The sequence below is a fragment of the Oncorhynchus masou genome, chromosome 7 (genome assembly GCF_036934945.1).
Source record: "Oncorhynchus masou masou isolate Uvic2021 chromosome 7, UVic_Omas_1.1, whole genome shotgun sequence".
In the NCBI taxonomy this organism is placed as follows: domain Eukaryota; kingdom Metazoa; phylum Chordata; class Actinopteri; order Salmoniformes; family Salmonidae; genus Oncorhynchus; species Oncorhynchus masou.
The window spans coordinates 27,485,498-27,509,802 of NC_088218.1; the positions used below are offsets into that span (position 1 = coordinate 27,485,498).

General features: G+C 40.4%; 1 protein-coding gene and 1 pseudogene across 1 annotated transcript in view; both read right to left on the reverse strand.

Annotated features, from left to right (window-relative positions):
* The window catches only part of LOC135543093 (partitioning defective 3 homolog B-like), a 133,750-nt pseudogene extending 113,525 nt beyond the window's left edge, over positions 1 to 20,225 (reverse strand).
* The window catches only part of LOC135543620 (cysteine and tyrosine-rich protein 1-like), a 387,961-nt gene that overhangs the window by 40,851 nt on the left and 322,805 nt on the right, over positions 1 to 24,305 (reverse strand). The window lies entirely within an intron of this gene.

A 24,305-nucleotide genomic window follows, 5' to 3' on the forward strand; every position in this document is an offset into this window, starting at 1 on the left:
TTCAATAATATTTTTTAACATTAAATGCACTATGCATTTTGTGGGTTGAATGCTGTAACACAGAATAAAACAATTAATAAAAAGTCCCATGATGGTACTGACTATCCATTACGGCTTATCACTTATTAATCATAATTTATTAATATTACTTTACTAAAATATTTCAGTTGTTGTGTATATTATAGTGATGCACCGATATAATTTTTTGGGGCGTATACCGATATCAGCTATTTTCCTCGCCAAAAAAGGCCTTTTAAGCATTCCAGTACACTTAAATAATTAACACACACACACACACACACACACACACATAGAGTGGTCTAAGGCACTGCATCTCAGTGCAAATGGCGTCACTACAGTCCATGGTTTGAATCCAGGCTGCATCACATCCGGACGTGATTGGGAGTCCCACAGGGCGGCGCACAATTGGCCCAGCGTCGTCCAGGTTTGGCCTGGGTAGGCCGTCATTGTAAATAAGAATTTGTTCTTAACTGACTTGCCTAGTTAAATAAAAGGTTACAATTTCAATAGGCGAACAACAAGTGGCAACCTCGCAAATACTTCCTCACAAGGATTCCTAATTCATTGCTAACAATAATGAAAATGACTGCAGTTTCTACTGGTCATTGTTTTCAGGCTGGTTGTATTGGTGCTAGCTAGGTGCCAAGCTAAAGATAGCTACCCCAGAAGTTGCGGTCGAACAAATGATGCTTTATTACCAACGCAGTATTGTAAACACATCGTTCGTGGCCGGTGTTTGCTTGTATCCATAGTTTTTTTATACAGCTTTGACAGTGCTACTGACACGCAAAGACCCAAACAGCATTCTATAGTATGCATGTCGTGAAGCTAATAGCAGTGACGCCATTACTGTGCAACTCCGGTAGGGCAACATCGGAAAACATTGGTAGTGTTATCCGGTGCTCGACCAGTCGGCTAAAGCCAACGTCCCCCACGACAGAAGAACGGTCTAGGGCAGTGAATTCCATCATCTTGGCTTTAATGGATTTTGCCTTTTGAGTTGTCTCGCTGAAATGTTCTTACTCTTTCAAATGACTGCTTGACTTGTTGACTGCTCGATCCACACAGCAGACATTGTGGGCTAGTTAAGAAATGCTGTGTTGAATGTACAGCGCAAAATTTCAAGTAGGGTTATTACGTCATGTACCTTCATTATATAGGTATGCACATCAGCTTTGGCATCGGTTTTGTACATCGGCATTAAACTAGACATACCGATTCCGATATGTTCACCGATATATCGTGCATCCTTAGTATATTACATTTTGTTTTATTTGATGACTTTATTATTATTTTATTCCAAGTCATCTCATCTCTATAGAGCTGCAGCCTCCGCAGCCTCTACCACATTTTCTGAGCTAAACGATGTAGAATATTGGCCTGTTGGAAACTACAACTCCCTACTACGTTGCACAGTTTGGGCTTGATCCGATTTATCTCTAGAAATACTCAGCAATGTGTGCATCTAGCTCACAGAAAATCATGAAATGGAATTCAAATAATTTAACAGACATTGGTCAATTAATTGTTTTTTTTTAAACTAAAAAAATAACACTACTAAACAGTATTGTGTGAGAGGTGGCCACACAATACTAGCTTCCCCTTTTTGTGGCCAACAGGTCACATGCACAAAACTGGTGCATTGGCATTTTCCAGCCATAACGCCAGGTTTGGAAATTTACCTGTTTTTATATCAGCTCGCTTGCGCTCAGATGGGCTGGGTGGAAATATTTGAGGTGTGTCCTGCTCATTTCAGGCAGTGCTAACTGGGATATTTAAGACCAACCAAAAGCTGGTTTTAGCGGTAACGAAGTTAGTTATGGCATGAATTTTGAAAGCGGAAACGCAGCCTATCCACACTGTCCATATACACATGGAACAAGAGTCGGGTATTGTTTTTCGTGCCTGTATTCTTTATTTTTAGAAACATAAACTAACGTTTATTCCCAAGGATAGCCTCCCCACCTCTCAATTATTTATTTTTTGTGTCTGCCCAAAGCAATCGCGAAGTAGTCAAGACCGTCAATAAAGGGTTTGGCTCTTGAGACTGCTTGGAAATAAATCTTAAAAACCATCAAAGCTTTATTAAAAATATGAAACAGTGAGCTGACATTCCCTTTTAATCAATCTATTGTAGGCAGGGGCACATTATTTTAGCCATGCAGGTACCATTTTGGATGTGCGTAAAATCCTCCATAGTTTGCATTGTTTTAATTTTATATGCCCATGGGGGGAAATGATGGTGCCTGTAAGTGTGACATAGCCCATTTAAAAGAAGTGGTTTCATTTGTTTAGAAAGTTTTTGTTCTTCTCCCTTTTTAAAAAAAACGTATTTAATCTTGCTTATTGACAAGGTTTGGCATGTCCATGCTCAGCCATAATGCAATTTACAGTGAGCCTAGCCCCTAAATCATTGTGAATAATATTGAAGCCATGCAATTACTTCATGTGGACTGCAAATGGGTTTAAGTTAGTTCTACATTTTGTTATTTAGTTTCTGTAAGCCATTTAACAAACTATAATGGACTAACATTGGAATTAGAGTTGATTTGACACACCCCTGAACCTACAGTGCTACCGCCTGCGCTTAGATTTACCAATGCGTTAGGTTAGAGTCCCTAATGTTACGCAGAGAATAAGTGTAAAGCTTTATACAACACAAAACAAATAAGAGTTGAGAAAAGCTTTAGGTGTGTTTGGCCCAACCAACCACACACACCCACCCAGTGGGAGCAGAGAAACAGATTTAGGCTTACACAGATCCTCTCTCACACACGCACATCAAAACAAGAACCCAGCTGTAGGCCATCTAGTCTCCAGGCATAGCACAAATACCTCCCTTGAAAAACAGGTTTCACCTGTGGGAAGACACTCACATTTGTCTCCCTGAGCAGGGTCATGGCACAGCTGTAGGAGGGTGATGTTTCCCTTAGGATCACCTTCCCCTCCCCCAATCCTAACCTTAACCATTAGTGGGTAAAATGCTAAAGTGACCAAGGATCAGCGTATCGGGGTAACTACACCTGGCAACCTTCAGGAATGGAGACTTAAAGGAAACACCCATAACACTAGAGAGACACTGCACCTGACTGCTCATTCAAATCACTCTGTGCACATTACTACGCATTAGGCATTAGCCTAATTGGCAGTATTTCAGCTAGCTCTCTTGATATATGCATACTCCCATCTGGTTAGGATGCAGATTTTATTGCCAAACATCTCAAGGCTCTTAAATGTAATTATTCTCCTGCGTAGTTTCTACCACTCCTCCTTAATCCTGTCTCACTCGTGACACTTCAATGAGTACAATGAAAAACAAAGCAGGACAGAAAAATCTGTCAGAAGTTCTTGTTGTCAAACTCCATAATTCCCATATTTCATGGACATTCACATTTCCTGGGTCCCCTTCAAACCAAAAGGGAAATATGGCAATGGTGTATCAGTCAGCACAAGAAAAGAATTAGGCCTAGCAGTGACAGTTAGAGGGTACATTTCGTCAAATTACACCGCTAAGTCGCCTATTTGAAGCAATATCTCGAGAGCGGTGAAGCGCGTCACGATTAGTGAAGGACTTCGACACTAAATTTGGGCCGCTGGTTTTTCACACTTTAATCCCCCCCAACACAATTACACAGCTGAAGGGAAATGTGTGGGATTACCGTGAGAGAAGAAAACATATTAATGAACAAGCCAATAGAAAGCTATGGAGTACCTCAGAGAAAGTACAAGAGAAAGGGAACTGTCATGAATATAGCACTTTAATGTATTATTAGAAGGGAGATGAACAACAGCATATGAAGTTGTGCTTTGCTCTAGCTACTGTAGCTACCGTACATAGGAAGATGTGCTTTGCTCTAGCTACAATACAGACAGTGAGACTGGTTATAGAAGTGTTGGCACGATAGTGTAAAAAGGGTATTGGAAAAAGCGTGAGTTTGTGAGTACTCAATTTGCATTCTATCCTTGCTGGTTTTTGTGGGCGACCTGAGACATGAAACATAGGTGGGAGGGCATACAAGCTTTTGCCAATTTAATAATGCTCAATTTGCCTAACTGGGTCATGGAAACACTTCAACCACCTTTTTCCCCGACACTGTCGTTTTTTATAGGTGTGACGTCATTACTTCCAGCTGTTTTTATAGACGCAAAATTGTTAAATGCATTGGAGCAGGCAATTGTCAAATCTATTTTCTATTCAAACTTTATAAATGTCGACAACAGTGGCGGTCGGTGCCATTTAAGATGAGGGAGGACAATTCCTTTTTTATGAACATGGCCTTTTCTGTTATAGCCTATTGGATGACTGTTATTCATATTCCATTCACACAGCTCACTGTAACAGAGGTAGGTAGGTTTAGGCCACTACATGACTCAAATTTCCCCTGTACCCATCACACCGCACGTGCGCACACGTGAGAGCGACCTGCGTTCCATTGCAATTCTGCAGACAAAGGAATTTTCCAGTTGGAACATTATTGAAGATTTATGTTAAAACCGTCCTAAAGATTGATTCTATACATTGTTTGACATGTTTCATGTTGACATGTTTCTACGAACTGTAATATAACTTTTTAAAACTTTCGCCTGGACTTGCCCGCGCCTTGTGATTTTGAATTTGTTTAACCAAAAACGCTAACAAAAGGAGGTATTTTGACATAAATGGACTTTATCGAACAAAACAAACATTTATTGTGGAACTGGGATTCCTGGGAGTGCATTCTGATGAAGATCATCACATATATTTATAATGCTATTTCTGACTCCACAACATGGCGGGTATCTGCATGGTTTGTTTTTGTGTCTGTGCGCCATACTAAGCATATTGCATGGTTTGCTTTTTCCGTAAAGCTTTTTTGAAATCTGACACAGAGGTTGCATTAAGTATATCTATAATTCTGTGCATAATAGTTGTATCTTTTATCAAAGTTTAATGAGTATTTCTGGAAATTGATGTGGCTCTCTGAAAATTTGCTGGATGTTTTCGAGGCACAACATTACTGAACATAAAGCGGCAATGTAAACTGAGATTTACATGAAGTCCTATGAGTGCCATCTGATGAAGATCGAAGGTTAGTGATTAATTTTCTCTATTTCTGCTTTTTGTGACTCCTCTCTTTGGCTGGAAAATGGCTGTGTGTGTTTTTGTGACTAGGCTCTGACCTAACATAATCATATGGTGTGCTTTCGCTATAAAGCCTTTTTGAAATCAGACACGATGGGTAGATTAACAAGAAGTTTATTTTTTATTTCTTTTTTAAAAAATTGTACCTTTATTTAACTAGGCAGTTAAGAACAAATTCTTATTTTCGATGACGGCCTAGGAACAGTGGGTTAAACTGCCTGTTCAGGGGCAGAACGACAGATTTTTACCTTGTCAGCTCTGGGGTTTGAACTTGCAACCTTCCGGTTACTAGTCCAATGCTCTAACCACTAGGCTTCCCTGCCGCCCCTTTAATTTGATGTATTGCACTAAATTTCACGCTCTGCCTTTTCAGCGGAATATTGACGAAGGGTTCCGCTTGCCGTAAGAAGTTCTATTAATAATTTACAATTAAACAGCTGTAAAGAAAGACTCTTGTGAAGGTCAAATTACAGAAGAGGAACTTCTTGATGCAATTAAAGCGTTTAAGTCCGGGAAAACTCCAGGGTTGGTTGGATGGCATACCAGTTGATATACTCAGAGGACCATTATTAACATGTTTTCACCACTCTTATATAAATGCTATATTATCAGACACTCAATAAGGTGGTCTGATTTCACTATTACTGAAACAGGAATCAAGGGGTAAATATAAAGATCCAGTCCATTTAAACAATTGGAGGCCTCTTACACTTCCTTGTTGTGATGCAAAAATTCTTGCAAAATTCATAAAATTCCAAAAAAGGTATTGTCGGATTTTATTAATCCTAATCCCAGTTTTTCTACATGGATGATACATTGGCGATATTATAAGACAAGTACTGGAAATAATAGAACAATGTGAAAATTCTGGGAAACGAGGTCTGGTATTCATAGCAGACTTTGAAAAGGCTTTTGATAAAGTATGACTGGAGTTTATATATAAATGCCTGTAATATTTACATTGGAGAATATCTTATAAAAATGTGTTAAAGTTATGTTTAGCAACCTAGGTGTAAAATAGTAAATAATGGCTACTTCTCAAAAAGTATTAAACTGCCAAGAGGAGTAATCCAAAGTTGTCCACTATCGGCATATCTATTTATTATTGCCATCGAAATGTTAGCTGTTAAAAAAAGAAATCTGATCCAAAAATAATATCAAGGGGTTAGAAATCTGTGGCTTAAAAACCAAAGATGTCATTGTATGCTGATGATTCATGTTGTTTTCTTTTAAAACCACAATTAGAATCCCTCCACGGTTTCATAGAGGATCTAGATAATTTTGCTAACCTCTCTGGATTAAAACCATATTATGATAAGTGTACTACTATATTACGTATTTTATCACAATTTTTTTTAAACTTTTACATTACCATGTAGTTTACCAATAAAATAGTCTGACTGGGATGTGGACACACTTGGTATACATACTCCGACAGAAAGAAATGATCTCACTACTATAACTCTAGGGGCGCAATTTCATTTTTGGATGAAAAACGTTCCCGTTTAAAACAAGATATTTTGTCACAAAAAGATGCTCGACTATGCATATAATTGCTACTGTTCGAAAGAAAACACTCTGACGTGTCCAGAAATACAGAGATCTTCTCTGTGCGTGCCCTTTAACGTGAGCTTCAGGCAAAACCAAGATGAGATGGCATCCAGGAAATGACAAGGATTTTTGAGGCTCTGTTTGTCATGATCTCCTTATATGGCTGTGAACGCAAGAGGAATGAATCAACCCTCTCTGTCGTTTCCCCAAGGTGTCTGCAGCATTGTGACGTATTTGTAGGCAGATCATTGGAAGATTGACCATAAGAGACCACATTTACCACGTGTCCGCCCGGTGTCCTGCGCCGAAATTGGTGCGCAAAAGTCACCTGCCAGTATTTTTCCAAGGAATACAGAGAGGAAAACAAGCTTCCACGAACTGCATGTCAATGAAGAGATATGTGAAAAAACACCTTGAGGACTGATTCCAAACAACGTTTGCCATGTTTCGGTCGATATTATGTAGTTAATCCGGAAAAAGTTTTACGTTGTAGGTGACTGCATTTTCGGTTCGTTTCAGTAGCCAGGCGCAATGCAGAAAACGGAACGATTTCTCCTACACACAGACGCTTTCAGGAAACACTGCGCATTTGGCATGTGACTGAGAGTCTCCTCATTGAAAACATCAGAAGCTCTTCAAAGGTAAATGATTTTATTTATTTGGTTATCTGGCTTTTGTGAAAATGTTGCGTGCTACATGCTACACAAAATGCTATGCTAGCTTTGCATACTCTTACACAAATTAGTCCATTTCTATGGTTCAAAAGCATATTTTGAAAATCTGAGATGACAGTGTTGTTAAGAAAAGGCTACGCTTGAGAGCAAACGCATTATTTTAATTTTATTTGCGATTTTCAGAAATCGTTAACGTTGCGTTATGCTAATGAGCCTGAGGCTTTAGTCACGATCCCGGATCCGGGATGGGGAGTTTCAAGAGGTTACCATGTAGTTTACCAATAAAATAGTCTGACTGGGATGTGGACACACTTGGTATACATACTCCGACAGAAAGAAATGATCTCACTACTATAACTTTTTATAGAAAGTTGGCAAAAATAGATCTTGCTACCATGGAAAGGAAAATACCTGTCTAATTGTGGAAAAAAAATCACCCTGATATGACGTGACTCTCCGCCAATAACTACATATAGATTGGAGGATTCTAAATTAAAACCAAAAGCCACCTCATGGGTCTCCGAACCTGCAACTGTAGCAATGCATTTTGCACTGCGCCACTCGGGAAGCCCCATCCACAAAGTATTAAAATACAGAGATGTGTTGGTAAAAGTGTATTGTCCTGCTAATTGCCAATAATGGGCTGTTATAATACTGTACATGGTGTCCAGGTCAGGATAACCAAAACATTTCTTTATTTTAGACTATCAGAAAGAATGTTGGTACTTACTTATTTTGATCCAAAGTCTTGAATGAGTGAGTCACTCAGCTTTATGTAGGTGCCGCTATATGACTCTGCCATCAACTTAATAATATATAACTATATTTTGGAGGTTATTTTGTTTTCAAAAAAACTAAAGTGAGCGATTGTAATCTAAATAAAGGCCAAAACATTTATTTCTGTTTTTAGAGTGTCATGGCGTGACCCTTTCTGGGTATAGATTGTGGCCTCACTCACTTACTCACTCACACAGAGGTTCTGTTATCTCAGGTCGTAAATTTCTGGCTGAGACTCTCTCCCCATGACCATGCAGAAAGAGACAGAGAGAACAAAGGATTTCTAATGGCCATTTGATACAAAATTTCCACTTGTGAGAAGGTGGGAATGGTCCATGGACATTTAAGGGACGGGTATAACGAGTGTGTTTCATTTGGTGACCTCAGAGAGGACAGGAAACACACATAACTTTATCTCTGAATGTGTACATTTCTCAATTATGGGGTTTGCATATAATTCTTGTATAACATGAATGAGTAAAGATTAAACTATTTGTGAAATGATATAAGGTGATGTTAAACCTGTAATGAAAGAGAATTGTATTCCCTTTAAAGTTGAACTAAGTCATTGGCCCGCCCCCGTGAGCATAGACATGATCTGGCGTCATAGACCCGCCTTTTCTATTGTTACAAATAAAACCCCTCCTGAGGAAATCCTCTTCAGAACACACGTACCTCGATGGACACCGAGGGGGCACAGGTTGAGCTTAGACAACAAAACCCTCGGTATACGCTAAGGTTGAAATGGTTGTTGAATTCCTAACCATACCACGTGGAGCATTGGCTACACGGCTGGAAATGGTTAGACTCTAGACTAGACTATCGATCCCTACAGAATAAGAGCAAAGCTTAGATACTAATTACTAGTCTGCAGCTAGAAATGATGTCAATCCGGGATGCAAAGACCGACAACCGCCGAAACATCTATTCTATGAGAACATTTCTGAATGATACCACGAAAGACTTTGATCTTCAGGGAAGCAGAGAGAGAGAGACAGAGAGAGAGACAGAGAGAGAGAGACAGAAGGACTGACGATTCCAACAGAGATCACGACAACACACTGGGCGTAAATACTTATTGATTGCAATTATTCCCGAATGAGTGTGCGTTCATGTGCAAAGGATTGGCATTTCAATTAATATAATTATCGACTGTGTCGTGACTCATTTTGTTCACATCCTTTTCAGTTCACACCCCTTCCCTGTCCACGAAGCCGTCATATTGGCTTAGCCCGCTTGGGAACCTCCCCTATCATTTCCTTGTAACCATAAATGTTCTTTGTTTATGCATTTCTGTGATTATTTAGTTAGTTAGTTAGTTTTAAAAAATGATTAAGACAATTGGTGTATGGATTATTCATAGTAAAGACTGGGTTCGTGCAGATAACCAACCATTTACGATATTTGGAATGAGACTAATGTGAGGTAAAGAATAATTCATTACTTAGTAGACTAATAAACAGATATTAAAATATCTGAAGCGTTATATTAGGAAAATTATCACTTTGTAATCTGAAGATTTTCCTTGGTGGCCCGACTTCCTAGTGAATAAGATTTACATGATTAGTTTAATCACGTAATAATAATTACAGAGAATTGATTTGAGAAAATAACAGTCTTCACATTAATGATGCCAAAGACACGACAAGAAGGAGAGAAGCGCTGGGCCAATTGTGCGCTGCCTTATGGGACTCCCAATCACAATCGGATGTGATACATAATAATAATAATACTCAACTTCAGTTCAAATTTGAAAATACATTTAACTATAGAATTCTCCCCTTCCCTCCTTCTAGCAAGTCTATTGTCCAGCTACCTGCTGATAGCCATAATGGCGCTGTACAACGTGACCGTGTGCGTTTGAAATAATATTTTCCAGTAAGCAACAATTTGTTTACCTTCATTAGACAACTTTGATCCAATATTTCTGTAATTCAGTGATATTTATTCCCATAGTAATTTGTTATGGATCCATAACTAAACATTTGCACTTTGAAAGAGTATTTTTATCTTCACTTTATTAACGAAAGCATAAAGATACTGTAAATACTGAAATACTGTACCGCTGTTTTGAGTTAGAAATGTAACACTTAAGAGTACATAAGCATTGAATACATTGCAGGTGTGTGGATGTTCACACCTACAGTCGCCGGGCTATAAAGAGTCTATTGTCCAGCTAATCAGGCTACAAGTGTTTGAAAACCTGTCCATCACTACTGTAAATAAAAACACATCATCTTGTTTCCATTCTTTATTGAAACCACAATGTCACAAATAATTTGTATCTATCTTTCCAATTACTTTTAGAGTGTGGGATTAATTTGATTTATAAACCCTCTGGGTTTCCGTAAGGATGGAATGGAAAATATGGCTCGGTACAACGTGACGGTCAGGAATAGGCTACACAGTACTGGGCTATTTAGCTAAAGAATTCCTGTGTCGTGCAGGCACGCGGGCGACCGGGGTTTAATTCCCCAACGGGCAGGAAGGAGTAGGTTGTCCTTGTAAATAAGAATTTGTTCTTAACTGACTTGCGTAGTTAAATAAAGGTTACACAAAGAGCATAACATTTTTATACCATAATTGTTGTCTAAACAATAACCAAACGGAGACTAAGTCAAAATAAAAATCTGATTGATTTATCAAGACCATTCCCCATGCTTGTCTCAGAGCAGCGCAAAACGGTGCTAAAATAGTTGAAGGCTATTGCTTGAAATCCTATTGCTTCTAACTTCATTATACTCTTTAAATAAATAAAGACCAACACCACTTTTAACAGCACATTACTCAACATTAGTGAGACTCATGTCGCCTACGGTAGACCTACAGTATATCAAAACATATGACGTGACCCTCCGCCAATAATTACATATTGAGGATTGGAAGATTCCAAATTAAAACCTAAAGCCGCCTCATGGGTCTCCCGGTGGTGGCCGGCACAGGTATCTGTAGCAAAGCATTTTGCGTTGCGATTCTGTGACTTAGACAGCTGCGCCACTGGGGAGGCCCCATCCACAAACTATCAAAATACAGAGGTGTTAGTAAAGGTGTATTGCCCTACTAATAGCACATAATGGGCAATTATAACAGTATACATGGTGTCCAGGTCAGGATAACCAAAACATTTATTAAAGACTATCAGAAAGAATGTTGGTACTTATTTTGATCCACAGCCATGAATGAGTGAGTCACTCAGCTTTATGTCGGTGCCACTATAACTTGATAATATAACAATATTTTGGAGGTTACTTCGTCTTTAAAAAAAATTATGAAAGTGAGCGACTAAACTGAATAAAGGCCTAAATCATTTTTGTAAAGGCCAAAAATTGTATTTCTGTTTTTAGAGGAAGAGAAACGCTGGCCCAATTGTGCGCTGCCCTATCGGACTCCCAATCACGGTCGGATGTGATAAATAATAAAACTTAACTTAGAAATACATTTGACGATAGAGTTCTCCACCTACCCTCCATATAGGCAAGTCTATTGTCCAGCTACCCAGTGTGGCGAGGTGGGGGGCCACCCCCCCTTCCCTCCCCCATGGGCTAGGTCTGTCTTCTGTGCGCGGCTCTGCGGCCCATCCCGTGCCCCCTGCCCTCGTGCCTTGAACCTTGCGCGCTTTCAGTGGATACAGCTGGAGAATTGCAAGGCAATTCCATTGTGCACCACTCGGGAGCCATGACCAATATGACCAATATATATATTGTCTTGCTAATAGCAGGGTTAATAATATGTCAGTGAGAATAGCCAAGGGACTTTTATATAATTCTAAATTAATAATAAACCGCTTTGTTTAAAAAAATAACAATATTGGAGATTATTTTGTTTTCAAATAACGTAAAATGAGTGAGAAAAATGCCATTCTTGAACATGGGGTGAGACATTGTTACTAATTTGTAAGTAAAGCCAGTTTCTTATTTAGAATTATTGATTTCTGTTTATAGAGAGAAACCTAAAACCTACAGTCATCTCATGGGTCTCCCAGTCGAGGCCTGCACGGGTGTTGATCCAGCATCTGTAGCAACTCCGCTTGCACTGCTGTGCAGTGTCTTAAACTGTTGCACCACTTAGGTGCTGCACAATGTGACTGGTCAGGAGTGGGCTACAGTACTACAGTAATAGCAAAAATAATCTTAAAATAAAATCTTTAGTTTAACAACAGTTTTAGTAAGTAATACTGAAGTCATGCACAATTATCAGTTTCTATTTAGGTTTATGTCACCCATTCACTGTCATTTAGAGACGCAGTAGACCCAAAAACATAATCAGTGATCTAACTCCCCCTTGCCGTGGTCTGGAGCAATGAAGCGGTGACACAGGGTACCGTACTAAACCACAAATAACTTTTAAGTCCCGCAGCATAATCAAAAAACTTTTAGTGGAGCAACCACTGTAGGTTTTGTATTGAAGTCAACATACTCAGTGGAGGAGAGAAGCTAGCTGTGTGTGCTGCTGAGGGTACTATTGACCTTCATCGCAGAACCGTGTGTCTTAATCAATTATGTTGGTGACAAGTCAATATATTTAGCATAGTTTCCTAAAAAATAACTTTTTTTATGTTTCACTATTTATATTTTAATGAAATTAACTGAGGAAGATTGTCCACCCCTTCCTCCTCTGAGGAGCCTCTACTGGTCCATTTAAAAATATATATAATTGATGGAAAAACTTTCCGGTAAATTTCCTGAATTTTTCCATGGGAAGTTATATCTGGGAATTTTCGTAATTTTGCTTAAATTCATCAAAAAGTTAGCTTATAACAGTGAACCTTTTTGTGGGATAAACATAAGGCAATTCTAGGTCTTGTGGAATATTTTGGTTAAACTAGACCCAATTCAACAGATTGTCAACCCTCTGCATGCACAGTGCACTCTTCCATCACATGTACAGCAGATTCTCAAGATATTGCACACTAATGAGATGCTATTGGGCCCACACAACTAGTCTGTCTGAGCTAAGGACGACATGCTTTCTGGTAAGTTTTGTTTACAATTTTGGGTGGGGTGAATATAATTTATACGACAAAGATTATGTTTTGTTAAACTAGTAAATAGTAGCCAGCAGCAAAGTGTGTTTAAATCATTAACAACTTGTTAGCAAAAACTAACTAGCAGAAATTTTTATCATGTGGGTTTTTAGCTTGCATGAGCCTGCTAACTGAGGAGTGTTAATTCACGTTTCCATACATGTTTCATTTTAAAACATGTATCTTGCAAAGGACACCTACACCACCCGATGTCACAGGAAGGCCATAAAGATCATCAAGGACAACAACCACCCGAGCCACTGCCTGTTCACCCCGCTATCATCCAGAAGGTGAGGTCAGTACAGGTGCATCAAAGCAGTGCCCGAGAGACTGAAAAACAGCTTCTATCTCAAGGCCATCAGACTGTTAAACAGCCACCACTAACATTGAGTGGCTGCTGCCAACATACTGACTCAGCCACTTTAATAATGGAAATTGATGTAAAAATGTATCACTAGCCACTTTAAATAATGCCACTTAATATGTTTACATTACTCATCTCATATGTATATACTGTACTCTATACCATCTACCGCATCTTGCCTATGCCGTTCTGTACCATCACTGATACATAAATCTTTATGTACATACTCTTTATCCCTTTACACTTGTGTGTATAAGGTAGTAGTTGTAGAATTGTTAGTTAGATTACTCGTTGGTTATTACTGAATTGTCAGAACTAGAAGCACAAGCATTTCGCTACACTCGCATTAACATCTACTAACCATGTGTATGTGACAAATAAAATCTGATTTGGGGTGAAAATGATGAATCAGCCACCTTATCGATAGCAACAGCTCATGGTCCTCCTGGAATCAGAATTGTATTTGACTCAATGGATAAATGTAGTCAGAGAAATGCTGATGAATGTCTTGCTCAAGTTGTGTATGCAACTAGTTCACCTCTGATGCTCACAGGCAATGTGCATTGGAAGAGATTTCTGAATGTTTATCACCTAGCATACACCCCTCCAACAAGACATGCTTTATCTACTCATTCAGAGTTCAACATAGTTCAAGTGAAGGTCAAGCAAATCATAGAGAAAGCAGACTGCATTGCAGTCATCTCTGATGGGTGGTCGAATGTTCGTGGGCAAGGAATAATGAACTACATCATCTCCACCCCTCAACCAGTATTCTACAAGAGCCCAGACACAATGGAAAACAGACACACCGGTCTCTACATTGCAGATGAGCTGAAGGCAGTCATCAATGACCTTGGACCACAGAAGGTATTTGCACTGGTGACAGACAATGCTGCGAACATGAAGGCTGCTTGGTCTAAAGTGGAGGATTCCTACCCTCACATCACATGCATGGAATCTGCTCGTCAAGGACATCATGACACTGAAAACAGTGGGATACACTCTACAAGAGAGCAAAGGAAATGGTTAGGTATGTGAAGGGTCATCAAGTGATAGCCGCAATCTACCTCACCAAGCAAAGTGAGAAGAATAAGAGCACCACATTGAAGCTGCCGAGCAACACCTGTTGGGTGGTGTTGTCATCATGTTTGACAGTCTCCTGGAGGGGAAGGAGTCTCTCCAAGAAATGGCCATATCACAGTCTGCCGATATGGACAGCCCCATCTAGAGCATCCTCCTGGATGATGTATTTTGGGAGAGAGCGGTAAGCAGCCTGAAACCTATAGCAGTAGCCATTTCACGGCTTGAGGGCGACAATGCCATCCTGTCTGATGTTCAGACTCTGCTTGCAAAAGTAAGAGAAGAAATCTGTACTGCCTGGCCCACTTCACTGTTGCTCCAAGCAGAGGAAACTGCAGTTCTGAAATACATCAAAAAGCGTGAAGACTTCTGCATGAAGCCCATACACGCCACAGTGTACATGTTGGACCCCATGTACAGTATGCTGGCAAGAGTATCCTCTCTGGTGCAGAGATCAACAAGGCCTATGGTGTCATCACTGCCGTGTCTCGCCACATTGGCCTCGATGAGGGCAAGGATCTTGACAGTCTGGCGAAGTACACTTCACAGTAAGGGCTTTGGGATGGAGATGCAATATGGCAGTCGTGGCAACATATCTCATCAGCCACTTGGTGGAAGGGACTTTGTGGATCTGAGGCTCTTTCCCCTGTTGCCTCCATCATCCTCCAAATCCCACCAACATCAGCCACCTCAGAGCACAACTGGTCCTTGCTTGGAAACACACACCAAAGCACGCAACAGGCAGACCAATACAAGTGTTGACAAATTGGTGGGCATTTTGGCAAATTTTATGCTTTTTAAGCCTGACAACGAGCCATCCTCAACCAGGTTGGAAAGTGACAAAGATGAGGCCTCAGAGTCTGATGTTCAAGAGGTGGACATTGAGGAGGTCCAGGGAGAAGACTTGGAAGCCTGGAAGGAAGACAAATAAAGCATTAGTTTCTACACTATCATTTTACAGATGTACAGTTGAAGTCGGAAGTTTACATACACCTTAGTCAATGTCACGCTCTGGTCTTAGTATTTTGTGTTTTCTTTATTATTTGGTCAGGCCAGGGTGTGACATGGATTTATTATGTGGTGTGTTTTGTCTTGGGTTTTTTGTAGGTGTTGGGATTGTGAATTAGTAGGGTTATCTAGAAAAGTCTATGGTTGCCTGAAGTGGTTCTCAATCAGAGGCAGGTGTTTATCGTTGTCTCTGATTGGGAACCATATTTAGGCAGCCATATTCTTTGAGTGTTTCGTGGGTGATTGTTCCTGTCTGTGTTCTGTGTTAGTTTGCATCAGTATAGGTTGTTTTGGTTTTCGTGTTACGTTTCTTGGTTTTGTATTGTTCGTGTTTATTCGTTATTAAACATGTATGAAAATTACCACGCTGCATTAAAGTCCGATCCTTGCTACACCTCGTCATCAGAGGAGGAGATACATTTAAACTCTGTTTTTCACAATTCCTCACATTTAATCCTTGTAAAAAGTCCCTGTTTTAGGTCAGTTAGGATCACCACTTTATTTTAAGAATGTGAAATGTCAGAATAATACTAGAGAATGATTTATCTCAGCTTTTATTTCTGTCATCACATTCCCAGTGGGTCAGAAGTTTACATACACTCAATTAGTATTTGGTAGCATTGCCTTTAAATTGTTTAACTTGGGTCAAACATTTTGGGTAGCCTTCCACAAGCTTCCCACAATAAGCTGGGTGACTTTTGGCCCATTCCTCCTGACAAAGCTGAAGTAACGGAGTCAGGTTTGTAGGCCTCCTTGCTCGCACACGCTTTTTCAGTTCTGCCCACAAATTTTCTATAGAATTGGGGTCAGGGTTTTGTGATGCCCACTCCAATACCTTGACTTCGTTGTCCTTAAGCCATTTTGCCTCAACTTTGGAAGTATGCTTGGGGCCCATTTGGAAGAAACATTTGCGACCAAGCTTTAACTTCCTGATTGATGTCTTGGGATGGCTTCTTCCTTGCTGAGCGGCCTTTCAGGTTGTTGATATAGGATTCATTTTTCTGTGGATATAGATACTTTTGTACCCGCTTCCTCCAGCATCTTCACAGGGTCCTTTCCTGTTGTTCTGGGATTGATTTGCACTTGTCGTACCAAAGTACATTAATCTCTACGAGACAGAACGCGTCTCCTTCCTCAACGCTATGATGGCTGTGTTGTCCCATGGTGTTTATACTTGCGTACTATTATTTGTACAGATGAACGTGGTACCTTCAGGAGTTTGGAAATTGCTCCCAAGGATGAACCAGACTTCTGGAGGTCTACAGATTTTTTTCTGAGGTCTTGGCTTATTTCTTTTGATTTCCCATGATGTCAAGCAAAGAGTCACTTAGTTTGAAGGTAGGCCTTGAAATATATCCACAGGTACACCTGCAATTGACTCAAATTATGTCAATTAGCCTATCAGAAGCTTCTAAAGCCATGACATAACTTTATGGAATTTTCCAAGCTGTTTAAAGGCACAGTCAACTTAGTGCATGTAAACTTCTGACCCACTGGAATTGTGATACAGTGAATTATAAGTGAAATAATCGGTTTGTAAACAAATTTTGGAAAAATTACTTGTCATGCACAAAGTAGATGTCCTAAGCGACTTGCCAAAACTATAGTTTGTTAACAATAAATTGGTGGAGCGGTTGAAAAATAAGTTTTAATGACTCCAACCTAAGTGTATGTACACTTCCGACTTCAACTGTATGTTGAAAACGTTTTTGGGAGATGCGATGGATCATTGGGGATCATTCAATATTCCCTGTCTTTTGTTGTTCAGTGAAATCATCCCATGTGAAGAGTCAACTCATTTAATTCAAGTTCAACTAGTTTTTAAAATTTCAATTGAAAGGATTGAATCATTTGCAATTATGTCTACTTATAATAAGGTAAAAGCTTTATGTTTCTGTCTACATATGATATGGTAAATATATCCAATGCAAAAAATATACATTTACATGGTTTTAATATTAATTCCCATATATTCCTGCGGCAAGTTTCCACCTCCGCATATGCCCCAAAATGTGCAACCCTAATAGCTACAGAGAACTTGTAAACAAATCTCCTCTTCGTCTGAGGAAGAGTAAGAAGGATCGGACCAATATGCAGCGTGGTAAGTGTCCGTCATAATTTATTGACTGAATGTACAAAAAAAACAAAATAACAGTGACATGGAAGAAACGAAACAGTTCTGTAAGGTGACATACACTAAACAGAAATTAACCACCCACAACCTCAGTGGGAAAACAGGCTACCTAAGTATGGTTCTCAATCAGAGACAACGATTGACAGCTGCCTCTGATTGGGAACCATACCAGGCCAAACACATAGAAATACCCAACATAGGACAAAAACATTGAATGCCCACCCCAACTTACGCCCTGACCAACCTAAAATAGAAATATATAAAAGGAACTAAGGTCAGGATGTGACCGAACTCATTGCTCTCTATGGCTGTAACCTGAGTGGCAGGGGCAAACCATGCAGGTACACTACCTTCCATTTTCCACTGAGAGAGCGTGACATTCCTCTGTGTGCCTTTTCCCACAGACCCAGGATATCTCTGTTTAAGCCAAGGACACCTGACGCGGTCTATGAACGCTGTCACACCAGTGGCAGGCAATTAGAGAGCTGTAAAGTTCATGGTTGACGATAGAGTGGAACCTCGCCAGCCAAACTCTTGATTGTTCCTCGGATGAATCTCACTCGACGCATTAACGTGTTATTTCACCCTGTGGGACCCTGGATTTGTTTTGATCATGTCCGAGGGATTTTTAGGTCAGTGAGATGTGTCTCACACATAATTGGCCACGAAGAGGCTTCTACTAATTCTACCAATTGAAGCCAAACATAATTTAGGCAAGGGTAGCTGGGCAGCCACATATAGTAGGTCCCTGAGTTTTTTTCCATGTGACCTGATCAGGACAAACTCAGGGTCCCATAACCAATGGCAGGGGGAAAACTCACCTGGATGTGGGGCTGCAAATGAAATTCAGTGTAGTCCCAAATGGCACCCCATTTCCTATATAGTTCACTACTTTTTCACTTAGGCCCTTGTCAAAAGTAGAGCACTTTATAGGGAATGGGATGCAATTTGGGAAGCAGGCCCAGTCAGCCAAGGGCCTGGGGAGACCTGGCAGATTAGAGCCCACCGACGCAGGTGGCTGCCTGGGTGGAAGCTCTAATGGGAAGTCATCCATCCCCACTGCCTGCCTGGCATAACCCTGTCCATCAACGGGCTCCCACCACCGTGCCAGGGAAAACCAGCTGATAACACTGAGCTGTCAGCCACCCTAATCCCCCATCATTCAGAGGACAAAGGCTGTTGTCCGCCACACAGGCTAGGCGAAACGATGCAGAACACATCAAACACTGAGTCCCACCTGCACAGGGAGATACTGACCGTTTTAAAAGAGCCTCATAGTACATTTCTAGACAGCTGCTTGCTAGCTGGGGCACATGATACTCATATAGACCACTAACACCTGGCTTTCTGGTGCTTTCAAAAAAAGTGATTAAAGGTTATTTACAATGTGTCCCGTTGATTTGTAGCCTGGTATATAAACTCTGTCCAGAGAATAAAATGGGAGTTTCAAGTATCTGTATCTATGGCTTGGAAATTATTTTGCAACGAAAACTAGTTTATATTGGACAAACGCAGGTAAGTCACTCCCCGTTTCGTACCGTTTGCTTCTGTTAGGTTATAAGGGTAAACGGTTTCTGTTTCCAAAGGTAACATTAATGAATACAGCCTCATGTAGGAAAATATGTCATTATCTATCGTTTAAAAAGCTGGGACCGAGAGACTGAAAAACAGCTTCTATCTCAAGGCCATCAGACTGTTAAACAGCCACCACTAACATTGAGTGGCTGCTGCCAACACACTGACACTGACTCAACTCCAGCCACTTTAACAATGGGAATTGATGGGAAATGATGTAAATATATCACTAGCCACTTTAAACAATGCTACCTTATATAATGTTACTTACCCTACATTATTCATCTCATATACATACGTATATACTGTACTCTATATCATCGACTGCATCCTTATGTAATACATGTATCACTAGCCACTTTAACTATGCCACTTTGTTTACATACTCATCTCATATGTATATACTGTACTCGATACCATCTACTGTATCTTGCCTATGCTGCTCTGTACCATCACTCATTCATATATCCTTATGTACATATTCTTTATCCCCTTACACTGTGTATAAGACAGTAGTTTAGGAATTGTTAGTTAGATTACTTGTTGGTTATTACTGCATTGTCGGAACTAGAAGCACAAGCTTTTCGCTACACTCGCATTAACATCTGCTAACCATGTGTATGTGACAAATAAAATAAATTTGATTTGATTTGATTTGAAAAATGTTATCAATAATAATTTCAATGGAAAACTAACCGGATTAAAAGGAAGGATGTAAAAAAACAAAAGTCAGCTAAAGTAAAATACGTTAATATATTCCAAGAGTCCATTTTGCTTACCTGTTCCAGAATCTTTCGATACCTCTGGTTGGCTTGGTCAATCAACTCCCGAACTGTCTATTCTCCTTTACACGGAACGACCACTGCAGTTGCTCCAAAAGTTACAGTGACTTTCATGTTGTCCTTGTCATCCGAAAAAAAAGTTATTTGAAGAACAGCCTCAATTGATCATTTGTATATTCCTCTGTTATTCATTCACATGTGCGAGGCTGCGAAGTGTTTGATACCGCACAAGCCTCAACCGAAATTGGAGCAACGGTGTCACTGGACGAATTTACACTGACAAAATGACTACTACTAAAAAAAACTTTTCTCAATTATCGGTCAAATTAATGAACGGAGTAGCTTTCATTATTTTGTCTGCTGAAATATACCTGTTGATCACCTAGAAGTTGATCAACATAATTTGGATCAATGATAGGTTTCCGCTAGTTACCACAGCCACGAAGTCAAAAATTGGCTATAGGCCAATTGTAAAAATGTATGAAAACAAAAATGAAGAATTTAAGTTGATTGAGTGTGATTGAGAGCTTATTAATATGCTGATCGTATATGCGTGAGCTAGCATTGCAAAATAAATGTATCTTTCAATAATTTCACCCACACTGCTTGTGAGTCTGCGTAGCCAGCAGCTAAGATATAACCTGCAAGTCTCTCCCATCTCATTGTTTTTTAAGAGCATATACCCATGTGGGTGATTGAAAGATGAAATTAGGTCCACACTCAGTACAGTTGGTGGTGGTAATGCACCTTAAAGTTGGGTGTGAACCGCAATATAAAGTCCAAAGAAAAAAGAAAAAGCCTGAAGGAGGAGAGATTACTAGAAATGTACTCGGTTTATCCTTTTATCTGTGGATTAATTGTCTAGGTTCAGTGTTAAATAACGCATTTCAGATTAAATAACAACCCAATGATTATATCCCAGGACAAATGAGCTAGCTAGCATCAGCAAGCTAGCTAGCTAAATTGCCATAAATGTTTAATGCTTTTCGACCTGTCCCCAAATAATATAGTTTGGTTCAGTGTTTGTTTTGATATTTCAACCTGCATGTCCTGATCGCATCTGGTGGTGTGACAAAATCAACATGTGTGCAATGGCACACGCGGACGAGCGGTGTGGTCAGCATTCCAACACACAGCCATGGCCTAAAAAAAACGTATTCAAGCCTCAGCTTTAGCCTAAGAGACTTGTTGATAAGAAATATATTTTAGTTTAGGTTATTAAATGAATTTCTCAAGCCGGCCAACCATTCTAATATGAAATCCCTGAAAATGTCTGTTTAATTTGATGAGGTAGAACATTATTATTTAAAATCTTAAATTCAGTTTTTCTTCAACTTCTAACTGCTAAATAGGAAATGTTGCCATATGGTTTCCACCTATCCAATCCCCTGGTTTGCAGTCGTTTTGGATCTCAGAAATAGTCCACTCTCTCACCCCATTTACAGTGCAACCACTCATCTCTCCTATCACATCCACTCAACTCAAGATTGAGTTGATCCCATAATATCCAACCTGTCTCTCTTCTCAAAGGAATCGTAGAATGATTCTGCCATCTCATTACCACTGTAAACATCTGGTAAATTGCTTTTACATTTTAAATGGCATATTAATGCACATAGACAGACTCCACCTCCTCTTATCCTGGCTGTTACCTTTTTTTCTAAAGTGAATTTCTTTGGCCACATCTACCCCAAAAGCAGAAACTGATGGATTCATATAAAATGTGTCCCAAATGGCACCCCATTCAGGGAATAGGATGCCATTTGGGACGCATTCATAATCACAACAATCAATTACGATTTCTGACATTGTAATCCCCCCCTAGATATCCCTACTGTGGACTGAACAATGCCTCCTTCCCTCTGCTCATCTCATCAGTGCAGCAATCAACAAGGTATGAGAGAGAGAGAGAGAGAGAGAGAGAGAGAGAGAGAGAGAGAGAGAGAGAGAGAGAGCCATCTGTGAAGGTAGCCCAGACCAGGCTAGCCAATCCTGCATTGTGTCCTGTCCTCCTCCTCTCTGGTGGGCTGTTTATCCCACAATACAAATTAATGTTAATGTTAATTACACAGCGTTACACCTAGCATTTGCATCGCCATTGCGGAGATATATGATTCAATTTATGTTTTCCCCCACAATGTGATTGTAGTAGGAGGTGGACTAACTGTATTGTACTGTGGGACCTTGGTTTTTGTGCACAGACTTGGCAGTGGTCAAACCCATTCAACTTGCATGAAATGAGTGTCATTGTAGGGGCACTATTGTGCTGTGGTATTGTCAATGTCCACACTGGAGCAGTGGCAGGTGAAGGATGAAAGCCATTACACAGACATGTGTGCTTCATTGTGGTCATGCATTAAGACTCAACACAAAAGAAAGTACTACATTATTGTCTCAGTGAGAGCGGTTCAGTCAAAACTGTGGCACACACACTAATCTTGCTGTTCTTTCCTTTATCTCTATCATCAATCAATCAAATGTATTTTACATCAGCAGTTGTCACAAAATGCTTATACAGACACCAAGCCTAAAACCCCAAAGAGCAAGCAATGCAGATGAAGAAGTACAGTGGCTAGGAAAAACCTACTAGAAAGGTAGGAACCTAGGATGAAACCTCGAGAGGAACCAGGAGCTTTAGTATCCCTCAATTATGTGTGCTACTTACTATAGCATTTTGTAGTATAGTATATAATACCATGCAGTACAGGGATGGGCAACTGGCGGCCCGTGGCCCCCCTTGATAAGGACACGGATACATTTTTGAAACTCAGTCAGGGTCTTAGAGTTAGAATAGTAGAATACACAAGGTGCAATTTTGAAATGTGGTTGTGCATCAGCAGTTTTTCTCTTGTTATGTCAGTCACTGACAGTCACTCAATTAGTCAGCTAACATTTTGTAGATTGGTAAATTCATCTAGCCAGCTATCTAAACTTGTAATCATGGTCGAGTTACCGACCGGGGGCCCTAATTGATTTTGTTAGGCACTCTCACTGCAAACATTTCTCTCCACCCTGTTGTAAAATGTATAAAATTCCAGGAAATTAACTCTAAATTCTGATAGATTTCTCTAAAACTATCAGGAGAGAGGCTCTTTGACAGGATGTGGTTACGCAGATCCATGAGCCACTGCGGCCCTCTCGTGATGAGTTAAGATTTTCTGTGACCCCCACCCCAATCAAAGTTGCCCATATCTGCTACAGTAAATATTACAGTATTATCCAGAAGAAGAAAAAAACACTGTATTAAATATTACAGTAATGTCCACAAAAACACCACAGTCCGCAGAAACACTGCCGTTTTTTAATTATAGTAAATACTACGGTATTTCATTTGCCGATACCCTGCTCATACCCCTCCCCCATATTCCAATTTGTGTCACACATAAGTGAGAAACCTACATGCCAAGTATATATCATATATTGTGTTCCCTACAAGTTATAGAAAAGAGCAGAAGCCCGGAACTACCCGTTCAGACCCCAGTCCTACCTATAGGTTCTGGAAAATGTACTATTTCTGTATTTATTACGTAGGATTCCTCAAGGAGAAGGCCTGCACTTTTATGTCAAAGACAATAAAGCAAAAGCACTGTAGTAAATACTACAGTAATGTCTGCAAAAATAATAAAGTAAATGCTATAGTATACCACAGTCCGCAAAACCCCCTACAGTATACACTACATTATACTACAATTTGCAGAAAACACAACATTTATTACTATAGTATATACCACAGTTGTCACGACTTCCGCCGAAGTTGACTCCCCTGCCTGTTCGGGGCGGTGCTCGGCGGTCGTCGTCACCGTCCTACTAGAAGTTGGCTCCCCTGCCTGTTCGGGCGGTGCTCGGCGGTCGTCGTCACCGTCCTACTAGAAGTTGGCTCCCCTGCCTGTTCGGGCGGTGCTCGGCGGTCGTCGTCACCGTCCTACTAGAAGTTGGCTCCCCTGCCTGTTCGGGCGGTGCTCGGCGGTCGTCATCACCGTCCTACTAGAAGTTGGCTCCCCTGCCTGTTCGGGCGGTGCTCGGCGGTCGTCGTCACCGTCCTACTAGAAGTTGGCTCCCCTGCCTGTTCGGGCGGTGCTCGGCGGTCGTCGTCACCGTCCTACTAGAAGTTGGCTCCCCTGCCTGTTCGGGCGGTGCTCGGCGGTCGTCGTCACCGTCCTACTAGAAGTTGGCTCCCCTGCCTGTTCGGGCGGT